The following is a 7,883-nucleotide window of genomic DNA, read 5'->3' on the forward strand; positions in this document are numbered from 1 at the left end:
CAATTTTCAGTTTGAAGTGTAAAAAATCTGCAGGTGTTGACGTAACTGACTTGCCCCGTACCCTTGAGTACATCCATGAAGTTCTCGTAGTACTACTAAATCGCATTATTCCAAGTGGAGAAATTCCCATAAACTTGCAAACCTCTACACGAAAATCGGTGCGCGTGATAAAGTTGAAAATTATCGTCCGATATCAAATGTGCCTTCTATAACACAAATTCTAGGAAAAAAAAAAAAACACTTGTTCGCCGTTCTCTGCGCCGTGACTGGCAGCACTCCGGCGAAGCGAAACGGGGTCGATTCGAGCACGATATCGGCGTCTTTCGACGTGCTCGCCGGCGACCGTCGCACGAGTACGTCGCACGAGCGCGTCTGCCGGGGCGCCGTTTGCGAAGCCGACGCAAAAGTGGGAACCGCCGCTCGGATGATCGCCGCTTTCGGCAGAGTGAGTGTTGGCACTCCGGGGAAGCGAAACAGCGTGAATGCGCCCACGAAATCGGCGTATTTTGAAGTGCCCGCCGGCGACCGTCGCACGAGTACGGTAAACCGCGTCAGCCGGGGCGTAGTTCGGGACGCCGACGAAAAAGTGGGAAGCGCAACTCGGATCTTCGCCGTTTTTGCAGGAGTGAGTGGCGGCCCTCCTGCGAGACCAAGAAGCATCGATTCGTGCACGAATTCGGCGCCTTTCGACGTGATCGCCGGCGACCGTCGCTCGAGTAGGGCAAACCGCGTCTGCCGGGGCGGGCTTCGGGACGCCGATGCGAAAGTGGGAAACGCTGCTCGGATGTTCGCCGTTTTTGGCCGAGTGAGTGCTGGCACTCGGGCGAAGCCAAACGGGGCCGATTACGGCACGATATCGGCGTCTTTCGACGTGCCCGGCGGCGACCGTCGCACGAGTACGGTAAACCGCGTCAGCCCGGGCGGAGTTCGGGACGCCGATGCGAAAGTGGAGAACGCCGCTCGGATCTTCGCCGTTTTTGGAGGAGTGAGTGGCGGCACTCCGGAGAAGCCAAGGAGCGCCAATTAGCGCACGATATCGGCGTCTTTCGACGCGCTCGCCGGCGACCGTCGAACGAGTAGGGCAAACCGCGTCTGCCGGGGCGGGGTTTACGACGCCGACGCAAAAGTGGGAACCGCCGCTCGGATGTTGGCCGTTTTTGGCAGAGTGAGTGCTGGCACACCGGCGACGCGAAAGAGCGCGAAAGCGCCCACGAAAGTGGCGTATTTGGACGTGCTTGACGGCGACCGCTGCAGGAGTACGAAAAACCACGTCAGCCGGGGCGAGCGACCCACGGCGGTCTGGGTGCTTATCGCTGCTATTATAGGGGCACCCCGGCAGACGCAGAAAAAAAAAAATTTTTTTTCGACCTTCTTTTTTTGCTGGTCGAGCTCGGGTAACCCAGGTCGCAATGGGAGCCGCGCACGAAAGCGGCGTCGCGAGGACGCGTTCGCGGTCGCTAGTCGCACGAGCTCGGCAACCGCGTCAGCCGGCGCGGAGTTCGGGATGCCGACGGCTAAGTGGGTACCGCTGCTCGGATGTTCGCCGTTTTTGGCCGAGTGAGTGCTGGCACTCCGGCGAAGCGAAACGGGGCCGATTCGGGCACGATATCGGCGTATTTCGACGTGCTCGCCGGCGACCGTCGCACGAGTACGGCAAAGCGCGTCTGCCGGGGCGAGGTTTGCGATGCCGACGAAAAAGTGGGAAGCGCCGCTCGGATCTTCGCCGTTTTTGCAGGAGTGAGTGGCGGCCCTCCTGCGAGGACCAAGAAGCATCGACTCGCGCACGATATCGGTGTCTTTCGACGTGCCCGCCGGCCACCGCCGCACGAGTACGGCAAACCGCGTATGCCGGGGCGGGGTTGGCGACGCCGACGCAAAAGTGGGAACCGCCACTAGGATGTTCGCCGTTTTTGGCAGAGTGAGTGCTGGCACACCGGCGACGCGAAAGAGCGCGAAAGCGCCCACGAAAAGTGGCGTATTTGGACGTGCTTGACGGCGACCGCTGCAGGAGTACGAAAAACCACGTCAGCCGGGGCGAGCGACCCACGGCGGTCTGGGTGCTTATCGCTGCTATTATAGGGGCACCCCGGCAGACGCAGAAAAAAAAAAATTTTTTTTCGACCTTCTTTTTTGCTGGTCGAGCTCGGGTAACCCAGGTCGCAATGGGAGCCGCGCACGAAAGCGGCGTCGCGAGACGCGTTCGCGGTTCGCACGAGCTCGGCAACCGCGTCAGCCGGCGCGGAGTTCGGGATGCCGACGGCTAAGTGGGTACCGCTGCTCGGATGTTCGCCGTTTTTGGCCGAGTGAGTGCTGGCACTCCGGCGAAGCGAAACGGGGCCGATTCGGGCACGATATCGGCGTATTTCGACGTGCTCGCCGGCGACCGTCGCACGAGTACGGCAAAGCGCGTCTGCCGGGGCGAGGTTTGCGATGCCGACGAAAAAGTGGGAAGCGCCGCTCGGATCTTCGCCGTTTTTGCAGGAGTGAGTGGCGGCCCTCCTGCGAGACCAAGAAGCATCGACTCGCGCACGATATCGGTGTCTTTCGACGTGCCCGCCGGCCACCGCCGCACGAGTACGGCAAACCGCGTATGCCGGGGCGGGGTTGGCGACGCCGACGCAAAAGTGGGAACCGCCACTAGGATGTTCGCCGTTTTTGGCAGAGTGAGTGCTGGCACTCCGGCGAAGCGAAAGAGCGCGAATGCGCCCACGAAAGTGGCGTGTTTGGACGTGCTTGACGACGACCACCGCAGGAAAACGAAAAACCACGTCAGCCGGGGCGAGCGACCCATGGCGGTCTGGGTGCTTATCGCTGCTATTATAGGGGCACCCCGGCAGACGCAAAAAAAAAAAAATTTTTTTTCGACATTCTTTCTTGCTCGTCGACCTCGGGTGACCCAGGTCGCAGTGGGAGCCGCGCACGAAAGCGGCGTCGCGAGACGGCTTCGCGGTCGCTAGTCGCACGAGCTCGGCAACCGCGTCTGCCGGGGCGGAGTTCGGGACGCCGACGGCTAAGTGGGAACCGCCGCTCGGATGTTCGCCGTTTGTGGCCGAGTGAGTGCTGGCACTCCGGCGAAGCCAAACGGGGCCGATTCCGGCACGATATCGGCGTCTTTCTACGTGCTCGCCGGCGACCGTCGCACGAGTACGGCAAAGTGCGTCTGCCGGGGCGGGGTTTGCGACGCGTACGCAATAGTGAGAACCGTCGCTCGGATGTTCGTCGTCTTTCGCCGAGCCAGTGCTGGCACTCCGGCGAAGCCGAACGGAGCCGATTCGGGCACGATATCGGCGTCTTTCCACGTGCTCGCCGGCGACCGTCGCACGAGTACGGTAAACCGCGTCAGCCGGGGCGGAGTTCGGGACGCCGATGCGAAAGTGGGAAGCGCCGCTCGGATCTTCGCCGTTTTTGGAGGAGTCAGTGGCGGCACTCCGGTGAAGCCAAGGTGCGCCAATTCGCGCACGATATCGGCGTCTTTCGACGTGCCCGCCGGCCACCGTCGCACGAGTACGGCAAACCTCGTCTGCCGGGGCGGGGTTTGCGACGCCGACGCAAAAGTGGGAACCGCCGCTCGGATGTTCGCCGTTTTTGGCAGAGTGAGTGCTGGCACTCCGGCGAAGCGAAAGAGCGTGAATGCGCCCACGAAAGTAGCGTATTTGGACGTGCTTGACGGCGACCGCCGCAGGAGTACGAAAAACCACGTCAGCCGGGGCGAGCGACCCACGGCGGTCTGGGTGCTTATCGCTGCTATTATAGGGGCACCCCGGCAGACGCAGAAAGAAAAAAAAAAAAAAAAATGGGGACATGGCGTGCGTCACCGTGCGGCTTCGCAGCGTTGCCGAAGTCGCCGAGCCCTTCGACTGAGCCGAACGGCGGACAGGGAACGTTGGTCGGCCGTTCTAACCTGTCGGTGCCACGCCGAGACGTCGTTAAGGAAAACCGCGTCGTGGGCCTCTACGACGCCGTCGAGTCGTTGTACGTTTGGTGTCCAGCGTGTCGGCGGCGAGTAGCGGACACGTCGTTCACGACTTCGGTCTTTCGCAGTCGACGCGAACTTGCGGAGAGTCGTGGTGCCTCACGTTTTCGGCAGAAACCGCGGCGGAATTTTCCCGTGCGTGCGCGCACGACCTCGGTGCTGTGCCGTCAGCGTAGTGTTGCACAAACTCGTGGCCTACCCAAGGTGCGGTACGTTTGCGGCCGTATCCTCGGTGGGAATTTCGTGAGTAGGGTCGCAAATTCTACGACCTCGGCGGGTTTGAGAGCGACGTAGACTTGTGGCACGCTCAACGTGCCACACGTTTCGGGGCACACCCGCGGTGAAATTTTCTCGAGTACGCTCGTATTAGTGCCCAAGGAGGTCTGGGTACTTATCGCTGCTATTATGTGGGGGTTCTCGTGAGCGGCGTACGCGAAAGCGACCGGGTGTCTGATATGCGGCGGGCTTCGGCCTCGTCAAGCGTGTCCTCGGGTCTGCTCCAGGGGAATCCACGGCAGTCGTCTGCAGCCTCATCCGCTTGATGCGTTAGGGGCTGGTTGTCGGACGGTGCCGTTTTACCACGATATCGAGGTGTGTTCCGTGTCGTCCTCGGGCGATTCAGATGCGAAAGCGCCGAAGACGCGGGCGTGACCCGTCGTCTGGCGGCTTTGCAGTCTCGGCTCCGTTGCTAGTTCCGGCCGGTCCACCGACAGTGCAGCGGGCTTGGGCAACCCGCACGGCGCGACCGAGTCGATGCAACGAAAAAGAGCGAGCATGAACGTGCTTCTTGCCGCACGGCTCCCACTCGTCTTTCGGGAAGGTTGTGCCGTAGCGAGCTCGAACGCCGTCATCTCGGAGTGCAAAAATAAGCGTGTTGGGGCGCCTGAAGGTGGCCTCCGCCGCACACAGACTGCGTCCGGCCCGCCGAAGGCGAGGACGGACGCGCAGTCGAACGATTACCTGGTTGATCCTGCCAGTAATCATATGCTTGTCTCAAAGATTAAGCCATGCATGTCTAAGTACATGCCGAAATAAGGCGAAACCGCGAATGGCTCATTAAATCAGTTAATGGTTCCTTAGATCGTTTCTTCCTACTTGGATAACTGTGGCAATTCTAGAGCTAATACATGCAGTGAGCCTGGAGCCCTTTGGGTAACGGGTGCTTTTATTAGACCAAGATCGATCCGGGTTTCGGCCCGTATTGTGTGGTGACTCTGGATAACTTTGTGCTGATCGCATGGCCACGAGCCGGCGACGTTTCTTTCAAGTGTCTGCCTTATCAACTTTCGATGGTAGGTTACTTGCTTACCATGGTTGTTACGGGTAACGGAGAATCAGGGTTCGATTCCGGAGAGGGAGCCTGAGAAACGGCTACCACATTCAAGGAAGGCAGCAGGCGCGCAAATTACCCACTCCCGGCACGGGGAGGTAGTGACGAAAAATAACAATACGGGACTCTTTTGAGGCCCCGTAATTGAAATGAGTACACTCTAAATCCTTTAACGAGGATCAATTGGAGGGCAAGTCTGGTGCCAGCAGCCGCGGTAATTCCAGCTCCAATAGCGTATACTAAAGCTGCTGCGGTTAAAAAGCTCGTAGTTGGATCTCAGTTCCAGACGAGTAGTGCATCTACCCGATGCGACGGCTCGGACTGAACATCATGCCGGTTCTTTCTTGGTGCACTTCATTGTGTGCCCTCGAGATGGCCGGTGCTTTTACTTTGAAAAAATTAGAGTGCTCAACGCAGGCGAGTCGCCTGAATAAACTTGCATGGAATAATAGAACAAGACCTCGTTTCTGTTCTGTTGGTTTTTGGAATACGAGGTAATGATTAAGAGGGACGGACGGGGGCATTCGTATTGCGGCGCTAGAGGTGAAATTCTTGGACCGTCGCAAGACGAACTACTGCGAAAGCATTTGCCAAGAATGTTTTCATTGATCAAGAACGAAAGTCAGAGGTTCGAAGGCGATCAGATACCGCCCTAGTTCTGACCATAAACGATGCCAACCAGCGATCCGCCTGAGTTACTCAAATGACTCGGCGGCAGCTTCCGGGAAACCAAAGTATTTGGGTTCCGGGGGAAGTATGGTTGCAAAGCTGAAACTTAAAGGAATTGACGGAAGGGCACCACCAGGAGTGGAGCCTGCGGCTTAATTTGACTCAACACGGGAAAACTTACCCGGCCCGGACACTGGGAGGATTGACAGATTGAGAGCTCTTTCTTGATTCGGTGGATGGTGGTGCATGGCCGTTCTTAGTTGGTGAGCGATTTGTCTGGTTAATTCCGATAACGAACGAGACTCTAGCCTATTAAATAGGTGCGGGGTTCCCAGCACCTTACAACCTTCTTAGAGGGACAAGCGGCTCCTAGCCGCACGAAACAGAGCAATAACAGGTCTGTGATGCCCTTAGATGTCCGGGGCCGCACGCGCGCTACACTGAAGGAAGCAGCGTGTCTTTATTCCCTGTCTGAAAAGACTGGGTAACCCGTGGAACTTCTTTCGTGATTGGGATAGGGGCTTGCAATTGTTCCCCTTGAACGAGGAATTCCCAGTAAGCGCGAGTCATAAGCTCGCGTTTGATTACGTCCCTGCCCTTTGTACACACCGCCCGTCGCTACTACCGATTGAATGATTTAGTGAGGTCTTCGGACCGATGTCCGGCGCGGCCTTTCGGTTGCGCCGGTCTGTTGGAAAGATGACCAAACTTGATCATTTAGAGGAAGTAAAAGTCGTAACAAGGTTTCCGTAGGTGAACCTGCGGAAGGATCATTAACGGATTGTGAAGGGTGAGCGCCTCAGCTGCGTCTGCGCCCGACACTTTCTGCCGCTGACCCCGTTTGGACGCGGGGTCGGCTTTTCCCCACGGGGGCTGCCTGAATGTGGAGCGGCACCCCGTGACAAATTGTTGCGCCCAGCGGACGCCAACACCGCGACCTTGGACGGTCGGCCAGGTGGCGGACGCGGGTACAAACGGCGCAACGCACTCATAGGTCGGCTTTCGACCCGCCACTGCACCGTGGCTCGAAGCGCTCGAAATGCGCGACCCGACCGCTGCGGGACCGCCTAGTACTGTAAACAGGAGCGGCGGAGCGCGAACGGCGAGTCGTGGTTACGTCGGTAGAAGGCGAGGCTGCGCGTTCCCGAAACGCCAGCCGAGTGCCCTCCCGACCGTTCGAGCGTGCAAGAACGAGACCCGACAATCGCGCGGCGACTGCCAAGTACGAGAGGAACGGCACAAGCGTCGGCGGTCGGTCAAGGAACTGGCGATGTGACGGGTCCGCTGTGCACCAGTGCATACCGTCCCCGCCGTCCCGCGGCAAGCGCCTCCGCGTCCTCGGGTGACGGAGGCTGCCGGTCGGTTCTTGCAGGCGAGGGATCTCGCTGGCACCGGTTCGCGTTGACGCGCGGCCGGTCATGGCACGGCGATGCGACGGCCGAGGTGCGCAGTACTCGATGGAGGAACCGCACGCTCCGATGACCGTCCCGCCCTCCGCGGCGTATGCGTACCGACCGTAATGGTTGCAGCAGCGCCGGCCGGCTTTTGAATTCGCCACACGAAACACGGTGCGAGATCGCGGTTAGGGGAGCGTCGACGTTGCCAGGCGTTTTGCTTGCTGCCGAGGGAAAGGCGGCACGGCCACGTCGCGCTCGTCGCGATTAGCGGGTCTGCGCGCTTTGGGAAGGTGCCGCAACGACTTGCCGAAAGAGGAAGCACGGAAGAACGAGGGACTTGGACGTCCCGACAATTGAACGCACTTGCGGCCAGGCCCCTTGCTGGCTTCGTTCTTCCGCCTCGAGTAGGCTCGTACGCGGCTCCGGCGCCGAAAGTGGTCCTTGGCACCGACTTCGGTGGACGTGGGAAGTGCCGCGCAAGTACGGCGCGCCTGGCTCCACCTGTTGGCTAAAG

The 7,883-nt window shown here is 59.5% G+C and overlaps 1 non-coding gene across 1 annotated transcript; it reads left to right on the forward strand.

The window, feature by feature from the left end:
* Positions 1 to 4,930: 4,930 nt before the first annotated feature.
* LOC142795225 (small subunit ribosomal RNA) lies at positions 4,931 to 6,748 on the forward strand. Its single transcript, XR_012892868.1, has one exon. It is a non-coding gene; the product is annotated as a small subunit ribosomal RNA (ribosomal RNA).
* The last annotated feature ends 1,135 nt before the right edge of the window (positions 6,749 to 7,883 follow it).

The sequence above is a fragment of the Rhipicephalus microplus genome, unplaced genomic scaffold, assembly GCF_043290135.1.
Source record: "Rhipicephalus microplus isolate Deutch F79 unplaced genomic scaffold, USDA_Rmic scaffold_587, whole genome shotgun sequence".
Classification (NCBI taxonomy): Eukaryota; Metazoa; Arthropoda; class Arachnida; order Ixodida; family Ixodidae; genus Rhipicephalus; species Rhipicephalus microplus.